Source organism: Terrapene carolina, unplaced genomic scaffold (genome assembly GCF_002925995.2).
Source record: "Terrapene carolina triunguis isolate 2854851 unplaced genomic scaffold, T_m_triunguis-2.0 Scaffold111, whole genome shotgun sequence".
NCBI classification, from domain to species: domain Eukaryota; kingdom Metazoa; phylum Chordata; order Testudines; family Emydidae; genus Terrapene; species Terrapene triunguis.
In genome coordinates, this window is record NW_020664462.1 from 24230727 (window position 1) to 24249791 (window position 19065).

A 19065-nucleotide genomic window follows, 5' to 3' on the forward strand; every position below is an offset into this window, starting at 1 on the left:
ACAATGGATGATGAGCCAAGATCACTGCTGGGCAAAGCAGATGCATCTCCCCTGACATCAATGCAGCTGCAGCAGCTTGTACTAGTGGTGAATCTAGCACTGTAACTCCAGTGCAGAATAGAAAGGTTAGAATTTTCAGAACCCAGGTATCTGAAATGGCAGCTAATGGAAAACAAAATATTAGTTGCAAAGTAAATTGCAATTTATTCAGAGGTTTGATTTTCTATGCCTGCCCCAAAATGCAAGTTCCTTTTCAAACTGTAATGTCATACTTGTTCACCCTTATTACCTCAGATGTTCTAACTACATGTAGTTTGATTCAGCAAAACAAGTAGAGAGCTTACCATCAGCATCTAAAAAAGTATTGCGACTATTCAAAGCTGTGTTATGGGAAAGGTGACTATTTCTAGAGTTTATTTAAGTGAACATTTACTTCACTCAGATAGTCTTAAGATGCAGCATCTGTTTCTTTACAAATCACAAGGGAAAGCAAACAAGTCTATATTAACCAGCTAACAGTGAAGACACTCCATAAAAAAATAAATCTGAAAGCATTAAAAAAAAAAAAAAAGGATGCTGAAGAGTGAGAGAGGGTGTACCAGACCCTTTGAGGGCCCCGATGGAGGACTCACGGTCCTACCACACCCCAACCCAGAAAAGGAGTAGTAAAGGTGGGTCCTCCAGGCCTGCCTAGAGAGACTGCAGGGAAGCAGCCAGAGTGCAGCAGTTAAGTTCCCTGTAAGCTGCGCAGCAGCCTATTTAGCGCCAAGCAGGCGCTGAGGGAACCCGCCCGGGAGAGGGGCACCCCTCCCCGGCCCCAACTCTGCTGCGACCCAAGGACCTGAGGCAGCTGGGGCGGGCTGGACCCAGCCCAGCCGGGATGCCCCTCCCCCAGCCTGGCCCCAGGCGCAGCCAAACCCAACCGCAGGCAAAACAGTCTGTGATATCTCTCCTATCTGTCATTGGAAAACATCTTGGCTTTTGTCTACCTGAACCAACTGATTTAATCTGTCTCAGAAGCCAATCTGAGGCTCAGTGCAGATTCAGAACTGGTCATAAAACCATAGACATTATTTTCAGTATCAGGCAAATACAAGAAAAATGTATTGAACAAAACATGGATCCGTTTAGCGTCTTCATTGATCTGATAATGGCATTTGATACAATTAGTATACAAGGATTATGGATGATCTTCAGCAAACTTGGTTGCCTAGCAAAACTGGTAAAGATCATTCATTTATTCTATGAGGGAATGCAAGGTCAGGTACTTTTTAATGACTCTCTCACTGACTCCTTTCCCATTTCAAATGGAGTCAAACAAGGCTGTGTCCTTGCTCCTGTACTGTTCAACCTCTTCTTCACCCAAGTTCTCAACCATGCTATAAATAGGCTCAACAGAGGCATATATATCAGATGACGGCTCAGTCTTCAGTCTTGTAAGGCTTAAAGCAAAAACAAAATAACAGAACTACTAATAAGAGAAGCACTCTTTGCGGAGGATTGTACCCCCCTAGCCAGGGCCGGCTCTAGGTTTTTTGCTGCCCCAAGCAAAATAAATTTTGGCTCCCCCCCACTGCACCCTCCTGCCGCCCCAGCCCTGGGTCACTGGTAACTCGCTCCCAGGGTGGGTCATTCAGCAGGAATTTTGGATGTGCACAGAACACAGACAGGATTGGTTCCCATATGGTTACAGAACTGCAGTAAAGTGGAACAATTTTCAGCTTGTGTGATTGAAGGCTATCTGGATGCATATTATAAGACTGTCCTACATAAATGAGGAAAAGTTGAAGTGCCTTTATTATTCTTTTGTTCCATTCTTTGTTTCTATGGGGAATTTGCCAATGCAATATCACTGTCTTCCTTTTAAACAAATAAAACTAAAACTTAAAAATAATAATAAATAAATAATAATAATAATAATAATAATAATAATAATAGCAGCAATGGCTGTTGAAAATAGCAATTCCAGTCCTAATAACCACTGGGAAGCATTTCTTGCTCAATTTATTCTACTTTTTCCTACAGCAAGTTACAGTGGATCAGTATATTTGATTTGGGAGAAATGCAGTAACAGCTGCCCAAATTGAGCTTGAGCACTCCTGAATTTTGAGGATGTTCAAATCTGGAAGGCAGGTGCTGGATTCCCTTTCTGAATATTAGCTAAATCTGGAAAAGTCAATTTCTGCTTCCATGGCTCAGAAATGTAAATCCTCCTACATGCCTGGTACTGTATCTAAAGCTGCCCAGTTTAGTAGAGCCTCCCCTCCTTACTTTTCATTTTAAATTCTAGTGGGATCCACGTACCTGCCTTGCTAGGCTTCAGATAGAGAGGTGCAATGTCCATTTAGTCCACCCAATTCTTTCTTTGGGGGAGAGCCCAGGGCTGGGGCGGCAGGAGGTGCGGGTGTGTGGGGGGGGGGCGGAGGGGAAGAGCCCAGGGCTGGGATGGCAGGAGATGCGGGTGGGGGGAGAGCCCAGGGCTGGGGCAGCAGGGGGGTGCAGGTGGGGGCCAGAGCTGGGGCAGCAGGGGGTGTGGGCAGGGGAGAGTCCAGGGCTGGGGCAACAGAGCGGTGCAGGGGGAGCTCAGGGCTGAGGTGGGGGGCAGCAAAAAACCTAGAGCTGGCTCTGTCCCTACCATTTACAGCAAGCTGCAGCATGAGGTTTCAGTTCTACACTCCTTTCCCCTTCCTTTCCTGTTAATTGCGGCCGAGGGAATGCCGGGAAATGTAGTTCTTTCCCTGCTCCAGGGTTGGCTCTATAGGCACGGAGCTAACCAAGGAACTACAGCTCCCAGGGCTCCCTGTTGGTTCTCAGCTCTCATGCTGGATTCTTGCGCCCCTGCAAATTTGCCGCCCCAAGCACCTGCTTGCTTTGCTGGTGCCTAGAGCCGGCCCTGCTCCTAGCACACAGAGGGAGAGCTCCAGTGCATTGTAAATCGCTTCGCTGAAGCATCCTAATAGCTTGGCCTCAATCAGCCTGGAGAAAACTGTGGTGTTGCATCAATCATCTTCACCACTCCATGCCATATCCCCTAGCATATCCATTAGTGGAACCCAACTAAAGCAAGTTGACAATTTTACCTATCTCAGCAGTAACATCGCCAATGATTGATCTCTTGACAAAGTGATCACAAACAAGATACAGAAAGCTTCTCGGTCACTAAGAAAGCTACATATCTAAGTCCTGAAATCCCACAACATAAGCCTCTCAACAAAAATAAAAAACTTTACAATGCTTTTGTGCTTACATCTCTCCTGTACATCTGTGAGACCTGAACACCATACAAATGGCATATCAAACAGCTAGAGGCCTTCCATATGTGGTCTCTGCGTGTCATTATGGGGATTCACTGGCAAGACAAAATTACCAACCTAGAGGTTCTCCAAAAGTCAAATGCCACAAGCATCAAGGCCATGCTGATAAAAGCCCAACTACGCTGGGTTGGACACATCATTATGATGCCTGAACATCAACTCCCCAGAAACATTTTCTATGGAGAATTGGCACAAAACACCAGAATCAAGGCCACCCTGGAAAGCACTACAAGGACAATATCAAGAACAGCATACACTTCGGTGCAATAAAACCAGATGATCTTGAGAAGGCTGCATCTAATAGATCAGCATGGCAACACAGAATACTCAGCTTTCCAAGTCTTTGAAGAGGACAGAAATAATCAACTGTTAGCTGCAAGAGAAAAGCGTCATACCACTGCTATGGCTACCAAGACGCTCACCAATTGCTTTGTCTGCCCAAACATGCGTATCATGCTTAGGACTTCAGAGGTCGCTCTAGAATCCACATAAAGAGATACCATGAAAATGTAATCATCGAACTGACTGACTACGCAAAGAGACAGAAATACACATTTTCAAATAAAAGTGGAAAACCATTGCCATCCAGCCAATAGAGAAAGCAAGCAGATTCATTATGCAAATTTTCAAAAGTTCAAAAAAGTGTTTCTTAATACATGGCTACAGATCTCTACATTTCTCTTTCCTTCACCTGCCAAGAATGACTGTTCTCATTGGATTCCTCATGGTGACAACGTCACAGCATTCCTTTAAATTTGTTTTATATTGAAATTAATCTGCCAGTTATCCAAACATATCCATTTTAGCCACTGCAATTTTTCTACTAATATAAGGACAATCCTTTCCCCCATACACGTGTTTATCGTTTTCAAACAATTTTTTTATTTTGTGCTCTTCCCATTCACTTTGCAGAAACAATTCAATTTGAACGTTACTGTAACAATGGAAAAAATGGCTTAGGAAAAGAATTCTGATTGACACATTATTAAAAATACTAATCATAGGTATTTGTATGGCTCCCCTTCCCACAGAATCTGAGCTCGTAGCAATCTGATAACCCAAACCCAAGATGTTCCTTCCACAAGGAAGCCGAGATTATGATGACATTTCCAAAAGTCTGCAAACAGACAAAACAGGGAAACAGGGAAAAGTGAGTGGTGTGTATTTTTAATACCCACATGAATTATTCACAGCACTGGTGAAACTGAATACTGGAAGCCACTCTTTACAAGAGCTGTCTAGCTGTTCAGAGGCTGATTGCAGATTGATGAATTCTACCACTAGAATTTAATTCCTGGAGTGAAAACAAAAAAATATTTGAATGCAGGTGCTTAATGACTAGCAATATTCCATAAACCTTTTCAAACTATACCATCTACAGAGAGATAATTAGTTTGATTTTTAGAAAGTATTATATCCTTAACTGAGGACAAGTCTACACTACAGTGCTACATCAGCGCAGCTGCACTGATGCTGCTGCGCCGTTGTAGCACCTCTGGTAAAGACGCACTACGCCAATGGGAGAGTGCTCTCCCATTGGCAAAATTACACTACCTCCGCGAGAGGCAGAAGCTATGTCGGTGGGAATGCGTGTTCTGCCAACAAAGCGCCAGTGTGGACAGCGCTTAAGTCAACGTAACTTGAGTCACTCAGGGGGGTGTCTTTTCCACACCTCTGAATGACGTAAGTTACATCGACTTAAGCGGTAGTGTAGAACAGCCCTGAGTCCCTCTAAAGTAATCTTTAAAACAAAATAATCAAGAACACAGATCAGTGTATTATAGCTTAGCTAATACTGTGAATTTACGTAAAATGCTGTTCAGTATTAAATCAGAGCGTTTTTTTTTTCCAAAGAGACACTATGAGATTCAACTCAGCCAAAGCATTTCTCTTTCCCCACTTATCCCATACTTTCTCATTCCAACACTAGAAATTCCTACACTTATCTTCTGCAAATACAGGTCAAAACATAAGGTATATTATAAGCTCCTAAGGGGAATTCTGTGCCACTGAGCAAACGCAAAACTAATGTCTCCCAAAGATTCCTCCCCCCACCCCCCGCAGATTAAAGAAGGGTCACACCGCAACTACACCTTTCACCACCAGGGGATGATGTGGCACCAGAAAAGAGGGCATGATAAGGGGCATTCCCATGCCACTCTGGGATAAATTACACTGGCACCATTGTAGTAAACAGGCTAGCAGCATATGGCCAAGGTGGCTTTGGGATGCCGGGAGCCGCTATGTTCTCTGTCATCCTCAGGAGTGAGAGAACTGCCAAAATCACCACTGCCTGTGAAAGTATTGGCAATATTCACTGCACTTTCCCTGTACTCGTACCCAGGGGCTCCTAGCCTATAAACCTTCCATGCAACAGAGCAACCTGCACCCTTCTTCTCCTCCCCTTTCCCCCGCTGGGCTGTGCTCACCATGGCTTGAGATGCAGAGTGGTGCTGTAATGAGGTTCTCTGAAGCTAAAATGACAATCAGCATTGCTTATTAAAGGTATTTATGGGAATAATGTACGGGAGTTTTGCATTAACTTCCCTTTTCCGTTGTGACTGTAAATATAATGCTGCATCTGTGTGTTTTAATCAGCAGCCTCTAATGTTGAGAGGTGCCCCTCTACACCTGTTGAACACTTGACCCTGATCCAGAGAAGAAAAAAGCTGAGTAGGGATAATATGTTCTGCAAGATCCTCCAGTGCCCTACAGCTGATGACCGTGAACACAGGGATTGGGTGGGCCAAATGTCCAACACCAGGGAGAAGGAACAAAAATGGAAAGAGCGGTTGCTGCAGGAAAGGCAAAGAGACCAAAAAGCACACTAGGAAATGCGCTAGCATGTTATGGATTTGCTCAAGCAACAAACGTGGATGTTGCAGAGCATTACTGAGCTGCATGTCCAAAGACTCCAGACACAGCAGCCTTTCCAATCTATGGAAAACTCCATGGTCACTGCTCTCTATGCCCCCACAGCATAACAGGTGCCGGTATGGCTGGAACCCTTAACCCTACCACTCCATGCCCGGGGAAAACAAGGAGAACTCTGACTACATCTACACCAACTTTTGAAAGCCACAGGATCAGCCATGATGCACTCCATGATTTCTAATATGAACGAAACATTGTAATATGTTTAATACAGAAACGTTAATGTTTTCTGTTTACTTGGTAATCCATACTTAAAAAACCCATCTTACAGTATTGCAAAAAAAAATGTTGCTTTGTGTATTTGCACTTTCACTTTGTTTCTGTGTCTTTGAACACAATGAAGTTCTATATTTGGAACCTCAGAGTATAGTAGTTTACACCACGCATAAGAGCCTCATTACAAAATGCATAAAAGAAATCTGTAACCCGCCTATGTTTAGGCTCTGTGCACTCAAAGGCACACTAGTTTTATAAAAAGGCAGGACACAACACTATTGTGACTGACTGTTAAAATGATCTTTTTAAGGCTTCTCTCAGCTGAACAGGACCATAGTTGGTTCTTCTAATAGCCCTTGTGTCTGTCTTTTCAAATTCAGCACACCTCTCCCCTCCACCATGCTGGTAGCCTTTCCCCCTTGCCTGGCATGCTACGCAGTACACAACATGCATCTTTTACATGCATGCAGATGTTTGCCTTGCTGAGTGTCACGGGGTGCTCCACATACCGCTAGGCTCGCGCCTCCTCTTGGCTGCTCTGGGGATCAGCTTGCAAGGTCGATGCTCCTTCCCACGGTTGCATGCTGTCACTCTGTCTCGGGGTCTCTCTCTCTCTCTGGTCTGCAGCCCCTCTCTCACTCCAGGAACCACAGTGTCCTCTTCATGACTTGGCCCTGCCTGCTCTGGCCCCGCACCGCTCCTGGAAGCGGCCGGCACGTCCCTGCGGCCCCTGGGAGGAGCCAGGGGGCTCCACGCGCTACCCCTTCCTGCAGGCACCTCCCCTGCAGCTCCCATTGGTTGCAGTTCCCGGCAATGGGAGCTGCGGACTTGCCGCGGGGGCAGCGCGCGGAGTGCCCCAGCCCACCCCCTTCCCTCAGGGGCCATAGGGACGTGTCAGCCGCCTACAGGAGCAGCACGGAGCCAGGGCAGGCTGGGAGCCTGCCTAGCCCCATGGTGCTGCCACTTTTAGCAGCCTGAAATCTCCAAGTTTGGCTTCAGTAGCCCCCGGGAGACTGAGCCTGATTCCGGGAGACTCCTGGCAAAACCAGGAGGGTTGGCAACCCTATTTGGGAGTGCAAGCTTGTCCTTCACTGGACCCTTCCCTGGTTACTCAGGTGAGCTGCTGTGTGGCACCCATGGCCTGAGCACTTCCTGAGAACCGTTGGGCCCAGGTTCAAGGTCTATGATCCCTCACAATAAGATCGTGGAGGGATCCTGCTGGAGGGCCCCTGGCAGCCCAGAAGCTAGATGGAGAAGGTGGTGGCATCAGGCAGATCAACTTGGGGACAGGTGACGTGTAAAGACTCAACTGCGGGCAGCTCATCACAAGCTTCTCCAGTGAATTGGCACTTCACAAGTGCTCAGCTGCTACTGCTGATTTCTTTAAACCTCCTGAAACTGCTGCTGGCAACTTGAGAGACAGGAGGCTCTGGAACAAGCCGGTGACCACCTCAATCCACTGCACAGGGACAAGTCCGAGTCCAGAGAAGCATCATCGTTCCACAGAACAAAGGGGTGGTAGGAAGGAGAAAGGAAAGCAGAACAAGGATAGACAGAAAAGCTCCCAATGAAAGCAGAAAAACTGCACAAACCACCTCCTTGGGTTGGAGACAGGAAGCTTGGCAGTTTGGGTGTCAAACTGGCTCTTGGGGCCCAGCGCTGGTGCTTGGCAAGATTACATTACCTATTCCTGTTACCAGAAGCTCGCGAACAGAATTACCCGCTGTATTCTTTCTGGACTGGCAGAGAGGCATGCCATGAGAAACGCCAATACTGATCTCCCACAGTTAACGTTCAGAGCAACCATCCAAACAGCTTGCAACATTTTTATGCTGCCAGACCTCCAGGCTATGTTCTGCCTTTGCAGGAGGAAGTTTTCACAGCAGCAGCTACATGGATCACGACAGTGAAAAAATACAGAAGCAAGGGAAAGGAACATGCAGATGTTTATCAAAGCAATATCTTCAGGTGCTACTGGGATGCTGCAATCTGGCTGCAAAACTGTTCATACAACAGTATTACTTTGTCAGTAAACATTCCTGTGCCTCTTTCTTACCACACTAGCAGGGAATAGCTATTCAGAACCTATCACTTCTGAGTGATGTCTTCCCTCTCCCTGGAAACTGATTCTGTGCCTTCAATTCCGCATTTCCTGGATTCTCTGAAACAAATCACTCTGCTTGCCAATGGCACACCTAGTACAATTGTGAAAAAATGTCTTGTGGCAACATTAGCAAGAGGTTAACGTCAGCTCTTAATATAACGGAAGCAACTCCTTTTGAGGCAAAAACAGATTAGTAGTGGAAACTCAGTCCAAAAACCTCTAGTTTACTTGACACAGCTCAATTGGAGGAAGGAAATGTACAGCAGCTGAGCACTTCGTAAATGCTTTGCATTTTTCTTGAAAACATGAAGCACCGTTCCCTCTTTGCAATCCTACCTCCTAAGTGCTACATCCTTTGAAAACCATTACAGTCTTAGAGTTTTTCATTAGTTAGATCCTAATGGCCTGTTAAAATTAACTTGAGGATACAATTATTGTAAATACATGAAGATATTTAATTTTTTTTTTTTTTAATAGTGATCTTCGGCAGCACATATACTAAAATTGGAACGATACAGAGAAGATTAGCATGGCCCCTGCGCAAGGATGACACGCAAATTCGTGAAGTGTTCCATATTTTCTTTTAGGGGGGAGGGATAGCTCAGTGGTTTGAGCACTGGCCTGCTAAACCCAGGGTTGTGAGTTCAATCCTTGAGGGGGCCACTTAGGGATCTGGGGCAAAATCAGTTCTTGGTCCTGCTAGTGAAGGCAGGGGGCTGGACTCAATGACCTTCCAAGGTCCCTTCCAATTCTAGGAGATAGGATATCTCCATTAATTTAAATTTTTTTAATGGTCAGTGCAAGCACAATTAAAAACCAAAGTATCTGGATATTTTCCCTCTTTTCTTTGGTGAGGGAAAATAAAACCCTTCCCTGATTATGATGCTTCCATCTGGATCTTCTGTGAGAAAGCAAAGTTTGATATGTTCAGGTGTCTGATGAGGATGTTTCTTATGTGTTTGCTTTTACTGAGCTGGTTTTTTTTAGGGCCTGAGTTAATTCAGGAAGATTTTTGGTCAAAACATATATGGCCTGTGGTTAACAGTATCTCCTTTTCATTTTTAGATTTATTAGGAACTGGGAAAACGTTTGGGAAATGGGGAGGCTATACAGGAAGGATGGGCTCCACCTAAACCAAAATGGAACCAGATTGCTGGCACTTAACATTAAAAAGGTCGTAGAGCAGTTTTTAAACTCAGGACTGGGGGAAAGCTGACAGGTGCAGAGGAGCACATGGTTCGGACAGACACATCCCTTATGTCTGAAGAGAGATTAATAAAACTGGGACTTTTCAGCTTGGAAAAGAGACAACTAAGGGGGGGGATATGATAGAGGTCTACAAAATCATGACGGGTGTGGAGAAAGTAAATAAAGAAGTGTTATTTACTCCTCATAACACAAGAACTAGGGACCACCAAATGAAATTAATAGGCAGCAGGTTTAAAACAAACAAAAGGAAGTATTTCTTCACAACGCACAGTCAACTTATAGAACTCCTTGCCAGAGGATGTTGTGAAGGCCAAGACTATAACAGGGTTTAAAAAAGAACTAGATAAATTCATGGAGGATAGGTCCATCAATGGCTATTAGCCAAGATGGACAGAGATGGTGTCCCTAGCCTCTGTTTGCCAGAAGCTGGGAATGGGCCACAGGGGATGGATTACTTGATGATTACCTGTTCTGTTCATTCCCTCTGGGGCACCTAGCACTGGCCACTGTCGGAAGACAGGATACTGGGCTGGATGGACCTTTGGTCTGACCCAGTAAGGCCGTTCTTATGTTCTTATTTTTGTTGTATTTCAGCTCTACAGTACAATGGATAACACTGACTTTAAAGAGTTTGGGAAAGGGAATTTGGAAGGGATTTCATTAAGTTCATGAGAGCAACTCAGGAGAAAAGCAAGTGCAATCCTCAGTACTGATATACTATGCAAAAGTGTACAGGAGCAGCACGACAAGTTGGGGGGAGCAGAAAGTGATTGCATAGACTATGTGGTGGAAGCTGATTCACAGAGCAGTACTGATATCTGGAAATAAGCAACAATGACTGAAAGGGTGAGTGAAAAAGTGTTTTCCACCTCCTGGAACAAATTTAGAACTGTAACAAGTGGGTTGCCAACACACTTGCCTTGTGTACACTAAAAGGGGGAAGGACCCTGATGACAGGGCCCTGGAAAGCAGAATCTAGAGATACTGAGCAACTAAGACAAAATCTCTCGACACCATTCTCAGAGAATACATGGTCAGCTTGGACCTCATCAACCTTCTATCTCTTCCTTATTTACTCATTTCCTTACCTAAAGTACTGACTCTACTCTCCCCTCCCCGCCTCCCGCCCACCCCCCCTTTTACTTCTCCTGATGATCTGGTCAAATACATACAAAAGGCAACAATAATTACATTGGTTTCAGATTAAAGAATGAAAAAAAATTAAAACCCTGCAGTTAAAAAAATAAGGTGTGAAGAAAATGGAGGAAAAAAATAGTCTCTCTCGCTACCTCCAACTAACTAGAAAAAGACAGACTGTCACATTTTTAATGTTGTTCCAAGCCAGCAAGTCCTGACTGCAGCCCTGTTACCAAAATGGAGCCTTTTTTCCCCCTTTACAGCTTATTTCTTCACTTATTATCTTTTATACTGTATTCATATATTAACTCAAGCATCTTTCTTGCATTAGATGTTAAGAAAAGGGGGAGATTTTCAACGTTATTGTTCAGTGCTAGGGAGATGTCCGATCACCCAGTTTAGCATCTATATACGCTATTAATTATAGGACAATTTTCCAGAATAAGTTATAGAATTTAGTGCATAAATGCAACTTAAAAATCCCTTTTTTTCCCTCATATCACACCTTCCTCTACAAATAAACTGCACACCAAAAGTACAGTGTAGTTTGGAATATAATTATACAGCAGACAAACTACATTGTATTTAGTTGGTCAACAAGCTTGTCACTACAAGAAATTAGTAAGATCTACAAAAAGGAAAATTGTCCACCCAGACAAAAAGAGCTACTCGATCAACTAAACGTAATGGAGAATAAAGACTTAACTCTTATAAACTTCTTTACATATTCAAATTGCTTTTCAAACATTAACTAATTAAATTACAGGAGTACACAGGTGAGTGGAACACTGGGAAACAGACATTTTACTGCACCCACTTTTTTTAAACAACAGAAGAGCGAAATTAAGTTGCAAAAGAAAAAGCCTAAGAAAGGTATCCAGATTTCTCCAGCTGTGAGAAACAAGAAGTTTTCAAAATTATCATATTTTAAAGGATCACTATCTGAAGGCTGTGGACCAAATCCAGCTGACAACAATGGGATTGCAAGGGACATAATACAAACTAATAAACACAGTGTGTCTCACACATGTGCATGCACAAATTTGGAAGTAATAAATATGCTTATTATGCACCTCTGGTAACTTCATCTGCCCTCTACCCATTAATAGTCCATCTCCCTCTTCCAAAACTCCTCAGCAGTATTTCTTTTAAAATAATCAATCTCCTAAAGACATGTTCCCTTCTCTCTCCCAAACATGGAATCTTTATCCTATAACTACACTGACCTGAGACCCAAGACAAGTCAGATTCAGTCCTGGGCCAGCACAGACTTTTCTAGATACAGAATTCTTACAGTTTAAAATCCATTATCTCACTGACCTGTAAAGCTAGAAACAGAAACTTATCGCATTGGGATGGGGAGATTATCAGCATGGAACCTAACATTAGTTTACATAGACCTGGAAGATGCCAGATAATACAGTTACTTCAGGTTGTTTTCTGTAGTTTGTTTGTTTGTTTTTGTCTGACCCCTCCACAGCTAAGCTCCTGGTAATTAAGCCACATGGCTTTACATGAGAATGGATAAAAATAAAATAGTTCCAAAAAATTCTTTCAGAATTCTCTAAAACTTTTCCAAAGAGTTCTCCAGTAACACGACATAAAAGACTATGATTTGTGTGGTTTTTAAAATCAAAAATATAGTTTAGGATTAGCTGCATAACTGATTCTTGGGTTCAACACCTCAGGCCATTTCAAATTCATTCAGATAATCTTTTATACCTCAGCAAATTATTACATATTTCATATACATATTGTGACAGACCCAGACCAGTGGGGTACAGGAGTCTGGTAGAGGGCAAATATACTGGTCACTGGATGAGTAGTTTTCTGTTCCCTGAGTGACCAGAGCAGGGGCTGCACTAGAGTAATCAGGAACCTGCTAAAACCAGTTAAGGCAGGCAGGCTAATTAGGACACCTGGAGCCTATTAAGAAGCTGCTAGAATCAATTAAGGCAGGCTAATCAGGGCACCTGGGTTTTAAAAGGAGCTCACTTCAGTTTGTGGTGCCAGTGTGAGGAACTGGGAGCAAGAGGCACAAAGAGCTGAGAGTGAGAGGGTGAGGGTGTGCTGCTGGAGGACTGAGGAGTGCAAGCATTATCAGACACCAGGAGGAAGGTCCTGTGGTGAGAATAAGGAAGGTGTTTGGAGGAGGCCATGGGGAAGTAGCCCAGGGAGTTGCAGCTGTCATGCAGCTGTTACAGGAGGCACTATAGACAGCTGCAGTCCACAGGGCCCTGGGCTGGAACCCGGAGTAGAGGGTGGGCCCGGGTTCCCCCCAAACCTCCCAATTGACCTGGACTGTGGGTTCTTCCAGTGGGGAAGGTCTCTGGGCTGTTCCCCAACCCACATGGTGAATCTGAGGCAAGAAAATCCGCCAATAAGCGCAGGACCCACCAAGATAGAGGAGGAACTTTGTCACAATATACACACACACAGATACACCCCCACACACCCAAAAATCTGCATTAAAAAAAGTCACTATAGCACTTGGGACTGAAACCTCCGATTCAACATACTGGCTCTTTCCCACAGTCAGGAGCGCCGCCAGCTTGTCTGCCGCCCTAGGCGGCGGAAGGTCCCGCCACCGAAATACCGCCGCGGTTGCTGCCCCCCAAATTGTAGAGCCCTAGGCGACCGCCTAGGTCACCTAATGGGTTGCGCCGGCCCTGCCCACAGCGACTGCAACAAAGGCAACTTAATTTAAATAGCCATGGAGTTGACAAGTACAGACATCTTTCTACAAAGTATAATTCAAACACAGGCATGTTAAACTGGATTTAAATGTTCTCAAGAAATAGCAACTTCTTAAGGGAGAAAACTTAAGATGTCAAAGTTAAAAAAGAAAAGAAAAGCCTGCACGTTGAAAATTAAAATGCCATCTTGCAACGTTGACAAATATGAAGTTCACGTATCTCCCTGTTCACCGCCAGCCAGGTTGCTACATAAAGTTAATTTTTCAGACATTTATGGCTCAGGAACATACCTGTAGAAAACAGCAGACCTATTAACACCCTAAACTGGGTTTAACAGCAAAAATAATTCAGTTAAGGATGCCCATCCGTAGCAAAGAATGCATTTTTCACCCACTGGACATATGATCATGTTTCTTTTGAGGATTATTGCAAGATAACGTTAGGTAGGGTTCATGATTACTCATATTATGGATATTTCTGGTTTGTTTATTATCTTAATTTCAACTCAACCATCTAAATGTGCACATTATTAGTTCAGTAAACCACGTTTCAGTCACTGTCACCTTCGTTCTCCTTCCCTCAGTCTCTGTTTGTTTGTTATACCCGCTGGTTGCAGTGTCTTGTGAACTCTTCATGACTATCTCTTCCTATGAATTTGTAGAATGCCTAAATAGGTCCCCTAATCCTCAATGGAGCCTCTGGAAACAATTGTTATACAATTAGTAAATGACATCATAACCAACTGTGTTGAAGCTTATAGCATGAGCACCAAGTGAATTTGTACTTTTAAAATGTGGAGGAAATCTTTCCAAGCACGGCTCATTTTCTGGATTAAGAGTTTCTCTGACCACTGATTCAAAAAAAAGAAAGATTCTCACAACTAAAATATGTTCAAATGTGGCTGTGATAATCAAGATGTCAGCAGCAGTTTTTGGATGCTTGACAATAATATCAACTGAATGTGAAAACTGAATACTAGGCTGGACAGATTATAAAATCTTAATAATGTTACATTTAATACTATATACGATTGTACTTACTGTGCGGGGGAGGGACAGACAGATTGGGAACGAACCAGTGTGGGGGAGGAGAAAGCCAGACTAGGAAGGGAGAAATGGGAATGGCTAGGCAAGGAGACTGGGCCTGGATGTGGGAAGGTGTGGAGGCTGGCACTCAAAACAGGGAGAGACTAGAGTGGCTGTGCAAGGAAAATGGGACTGAGCCAGGGTGGGGGAAAATGAGAGAGAGAAATGAGTCAGGGTAAGCCTGGAGGGGGGCAGGAGAAAAAGGGTCAAATTTGGCAGAAATAGGTAGAAGAGTCGGTAAACCATACTCTCCCCTGGAGCCTGAAATTGAAGTCAACATTCCTCCGCTGTCAAACATCTGTCAAACCCACTGCCAAAGTGTCCCATACCCCTCCAGAGTGCTGTTCCACATAAAGGATAATAACTTACTACTGCCATCAGTTACTCCATTAGCTTAAGTGGCCTATGCAGTGGATCTAAAGGTTCCAACACAGCTGGTGATGCATGTGGGTGTCAATATGATTTTACAAGATGGAATTTTTTTTTTCAGCTTGCTTTTTAAAAACCTAGGAAGATGCAAAAACAAAAAAAAACCAAAAAAAATAAATTAAAAAAAAAAAAAAAAAAAAGAGGCAGGGGACCTGGGGAAAAAAAAATAGTTGGTGGTCATGTAATTGAAGACTAACATAATGCACATACAAAAGGGGGCCTAATTAAGGGTGCATAAGCAACCTTACTTCTGGCACTTCCTAAATTCTGAGGGCTTGACTTTGCAACCTGACTATTGTTCTTTTAATGCAGTTTGTGTGTAAATCATAAAAATACCATTGGCCATCTGTTTTTGCCCTATGAAGAAGCAATGTCACATTCATATCTTTTTGCTATTCCTATTTACTAAATTAAAGGGAAAGGAACTAAAGTTACTATTTGACATCAGCTTAGAAAGAAGCAAATTTAGGAACTACCTAGGTTTTGATGAGGTCATTCACCATGGTATCTGAGCAAGAAGAAAATACATACCAAAAATACCCCTAAAATCTTTTTCTAGCCCAGCAAACTTAGGCTATTGTTTTGTTTTTAAAAAGCTCTATATATGCAAGTGTGAGGATGCTGAAGTGTTTGAGAGGACTATTGTGGGAAAATCACACGAAACAGATCTGGATACATGTTCCTGTTAACTTGTGTAAGAAAGTGGACAAGCCAGCACATTCTGAACCAGACAGAACTTCCTTGGGGTGTTGGGCTTCATTCCTAGATAAAGGAAAGTGCAGTAGCCGAGCTTACATTCTATCCAATAGGATCAGAGGCAGTCCTCTGACCAGCAACAGATGAAAGTGGGATTTGTTTGCTATCAAAGCTATTTGGGCATCTAAGTACAGTGGAGTCTAAGAATACCTCCACGGCCGCAGACATAACTATCTGAAGATTACCAGGGTTGTATTGGAAAAGTTCTTGGATTGCTATCTTCTTCCTACCAGCATCACTCCAGTCTATACATCACATTCAAACGTGTACCTTACCAATGCTTCTGAAAAATTTTTTATATTTCCATTAAAATTGGTAATAAACCCAAATATTTACTAAACTAGAGATATTCATGGTAAACATTGTTTTGCCAATAACTGCAATCACCACCACCTAAATCTGTAAATGCAACTGTTGTCCTGAAACGAGAGTGTTTGCACTTTAATTCACTTTTACAACATGCTCTAACTGGCCTCACACAAACTAGCACAACATATTGTGGATTTGTTTTGTTTTTTCAGTTAAACCTTTTTACGGCAAATTCACACATCATTCCCAACAATGGACATTGCTATCTAGATATTGAAACGTTTCCTTGCCACAACTTAACAACATATTTGTCTTTTTACATATTAATAAAACAATCAATTATAGGTAGATGTGATAGGAAGAGTGCTGTCTTCCTTCCAAGTCTTTACCTTACTCTTTTATAAAAAAATATCAGTACTAAATACCAATACTATGACTTTATCCCAAGAAGCCCACAGTCTGAGCATTAAAGAGAAAGGTGTGGTAAATTACCCAAGCCTGATCAAAACTACTGTACCTCTCTAATGGGAAAATGGAGGCATTTGTTTACTCTTATCAGTTTGTGTGATTTAACCTAATGCCATCTCCCATTTAAATGGCAGGATCATTCCAAAACTTAACAGCTTGAAAGACCTAGATCATTCATTTAATAATGGCTGAGGTCATTTAAAATATTTTATATCAGAAAGATTCTTACTTATGACCTAGAGATCTCCCTTTTACATAGGAATGCAGTTTTTCAAGGTCTGGGTATACATTAGGTCAGATTTACTAGTCTAAGGATTAACACAGTCCATTTTAGGGCCAAATCCAATTCTTAATGACGACAATGAGAGTCTTTTCCTTCATTCTTAACAGAAGTATAGATCAGGCCTTTAGAAGTTAGCTGGCCTGGTAGAAAAAAAATCCCTCTTTCGCACGCTCTCAAGTTTTGGGGAAGAGCATTCGTTATTACCAAAATACTTTAAAGGCCTGATCCTATCTCCACTGAAATAAATGGCAATGTTCCCATTGAACTCCTCAGTGCAGGTCCTAAAGGAGTAAAATAAAGTGTGTGATGTAACTGGGAGCGATGCTTGCAGCTGGAACACATGTGGCACAGAATTCAAAGAACAGTTGCAATTTTAACCAAGAAGCTAAATACAATACAGTATTTTCCTGGGAATGCGCAGAACAGTGTCAGAAGTCTGATATTAAAGTACACATGCCTTGAAGAAACAAACATTTATAAGAAGCAGCTTAAAATGAAGTAAAAATGTTGCCAATGCTTGAAAGAGGGCTTTTCACAGATCATATGGTACTATGGCCCACAGAATATCTTCTGCAATATTTTACCAAGTAAACCACCATTTCTTTCAGGGGTTAAGTGATTTTTATAGGTTCCCGGATATTAATTCATGGCAAAGAACAACAACATTTCCCACTAAATGCACCTCCTCCCCCACAAGACAAAAATCAGGTTATACTGATTGATTACATAAGCTTTTGGGAGATGCAGCTTTATTTGTCTTTCTATTTCTGGGCAATGGCTACAACGTCAGGGTCAGAGCAAAATGCAATTATTGCTATCAGCTATCTTGAAGTTTGCAATATGGTCATTGTTCAAGCAGTCCATCTAGCACCCTGCAAAGCTAGCTTGTAGGGCATTCAGAGAGACCTATGTTTATTTCTGGAACTGTGGGATCCACAGATTATAATATTTGTGGCCTCCCGATGATTTTGTCATGGCAGACCATCCTATGAATACAGTGAAACCCCGCTATAACGTGATGATTGGGGACCAAAAAATTAGATTGCGATAAATGCAGGGTCGTGGTATAGCGGGGTTATAAAAATTTACCATTTCAAGCCGGTCAGTTTCAAGCTGGTCGATTTCTCTTGGGCAGAAAACGACTTGCCTTTGAGAACTGCCCATAACAGTAACTGAAAGGGTGCAGCTCCAGCAGCGGGGGCTCTCAGCCATGCAGTGAGAGAGGGAAACACTTGGGGAGAGCAGGGGAGACGTGCAAGGGGCAGAGGAAGAGCAAGGAGCAGCTGGGGAGGAGAATGGCTCTTCTTGCCAAAAGGAGAACCGGGGGTAACGGGGAAGACACGTTCCTTTATTTATTTATTGCTTCGGTGGTGCTCTGGCTGCCTTTTTTTTTTTTTTTTTTTTGCTTGGGGCGGCCGGAGCCACCTTATGATCCTCACATCAGTGAATTAAGATCATGAATAATACACTTATTAAATAATTTCAATGAGAGCAACAGAGCTAGAGATGGTTAACAATATTTCCAGAGTGAGATACCGTACAGTTGCTATAGTCAAAGCCATTAGGTTATCAGTTTTATAGATATGCAATAGGTTCTTTAAAATGTTCTATCAACTATTTGTATGTAAAAGGATAAGAATGTCTCATGTTAGGAGACAGTAGATTCAAAGAACGTAAATAACTACCTATCACTTTTAGTAGAACCAAGTCTTTACCCCAACTAAGATATCAAAGTTTGCTTCCTTATAAAACTTGTCTGCCCTAGCTTGTTATTAGTCTAAAAATCCAAGGCCTGAAGAAGCCATGTGTCTGTTAATGAATATGCACAACAGAAGATGTCCTGTTTATACTTTCAAATCCACCGATCAGAAATGACGGGCTCTACTCCGACCTCCCTGCTTGACAGGTAGCAGCACAAATAGCCGTCTGAAAAAGTTCTACATTACTTATTGGAGTATAAGCTTTCGTGGGTGAATACCCACTTCGTCAGATGTATGCGTCAGACGAAGTGGGTATTCACCCACAAAAGCTTATGCTCCAATGCTTCTGTTAGTCTATAAGGTGCTACAGGACTCTGTCGCTTTTTACAGATCCAGACTAACACGGCTACCTCTCTGATACATTA

General features: G+C 42.9%; 1 protein-coding gene and 1 non-coding gene across 2 annotated transcripts in view; one reads left to right on the top strand and one right to left on the bottom strand.

The window, feature by feature from the left end:
• CCNY (cyclin Y) overlaps positions 1–19065 on the bottom strand; it is a 214049-nt gene that overhangs the window by 106405 nt on the left and 88579 nt on the right. The gene's annotated exons all lie outside the window — the stretch shown is intronic.
• Positions 9045–9149, top strand: LOC112105484. The gene has a single exon (XR_002908017.1). It is a non-coding gene; the product is annotated as a U6 spliceosomal RNA (small nuclear RNA).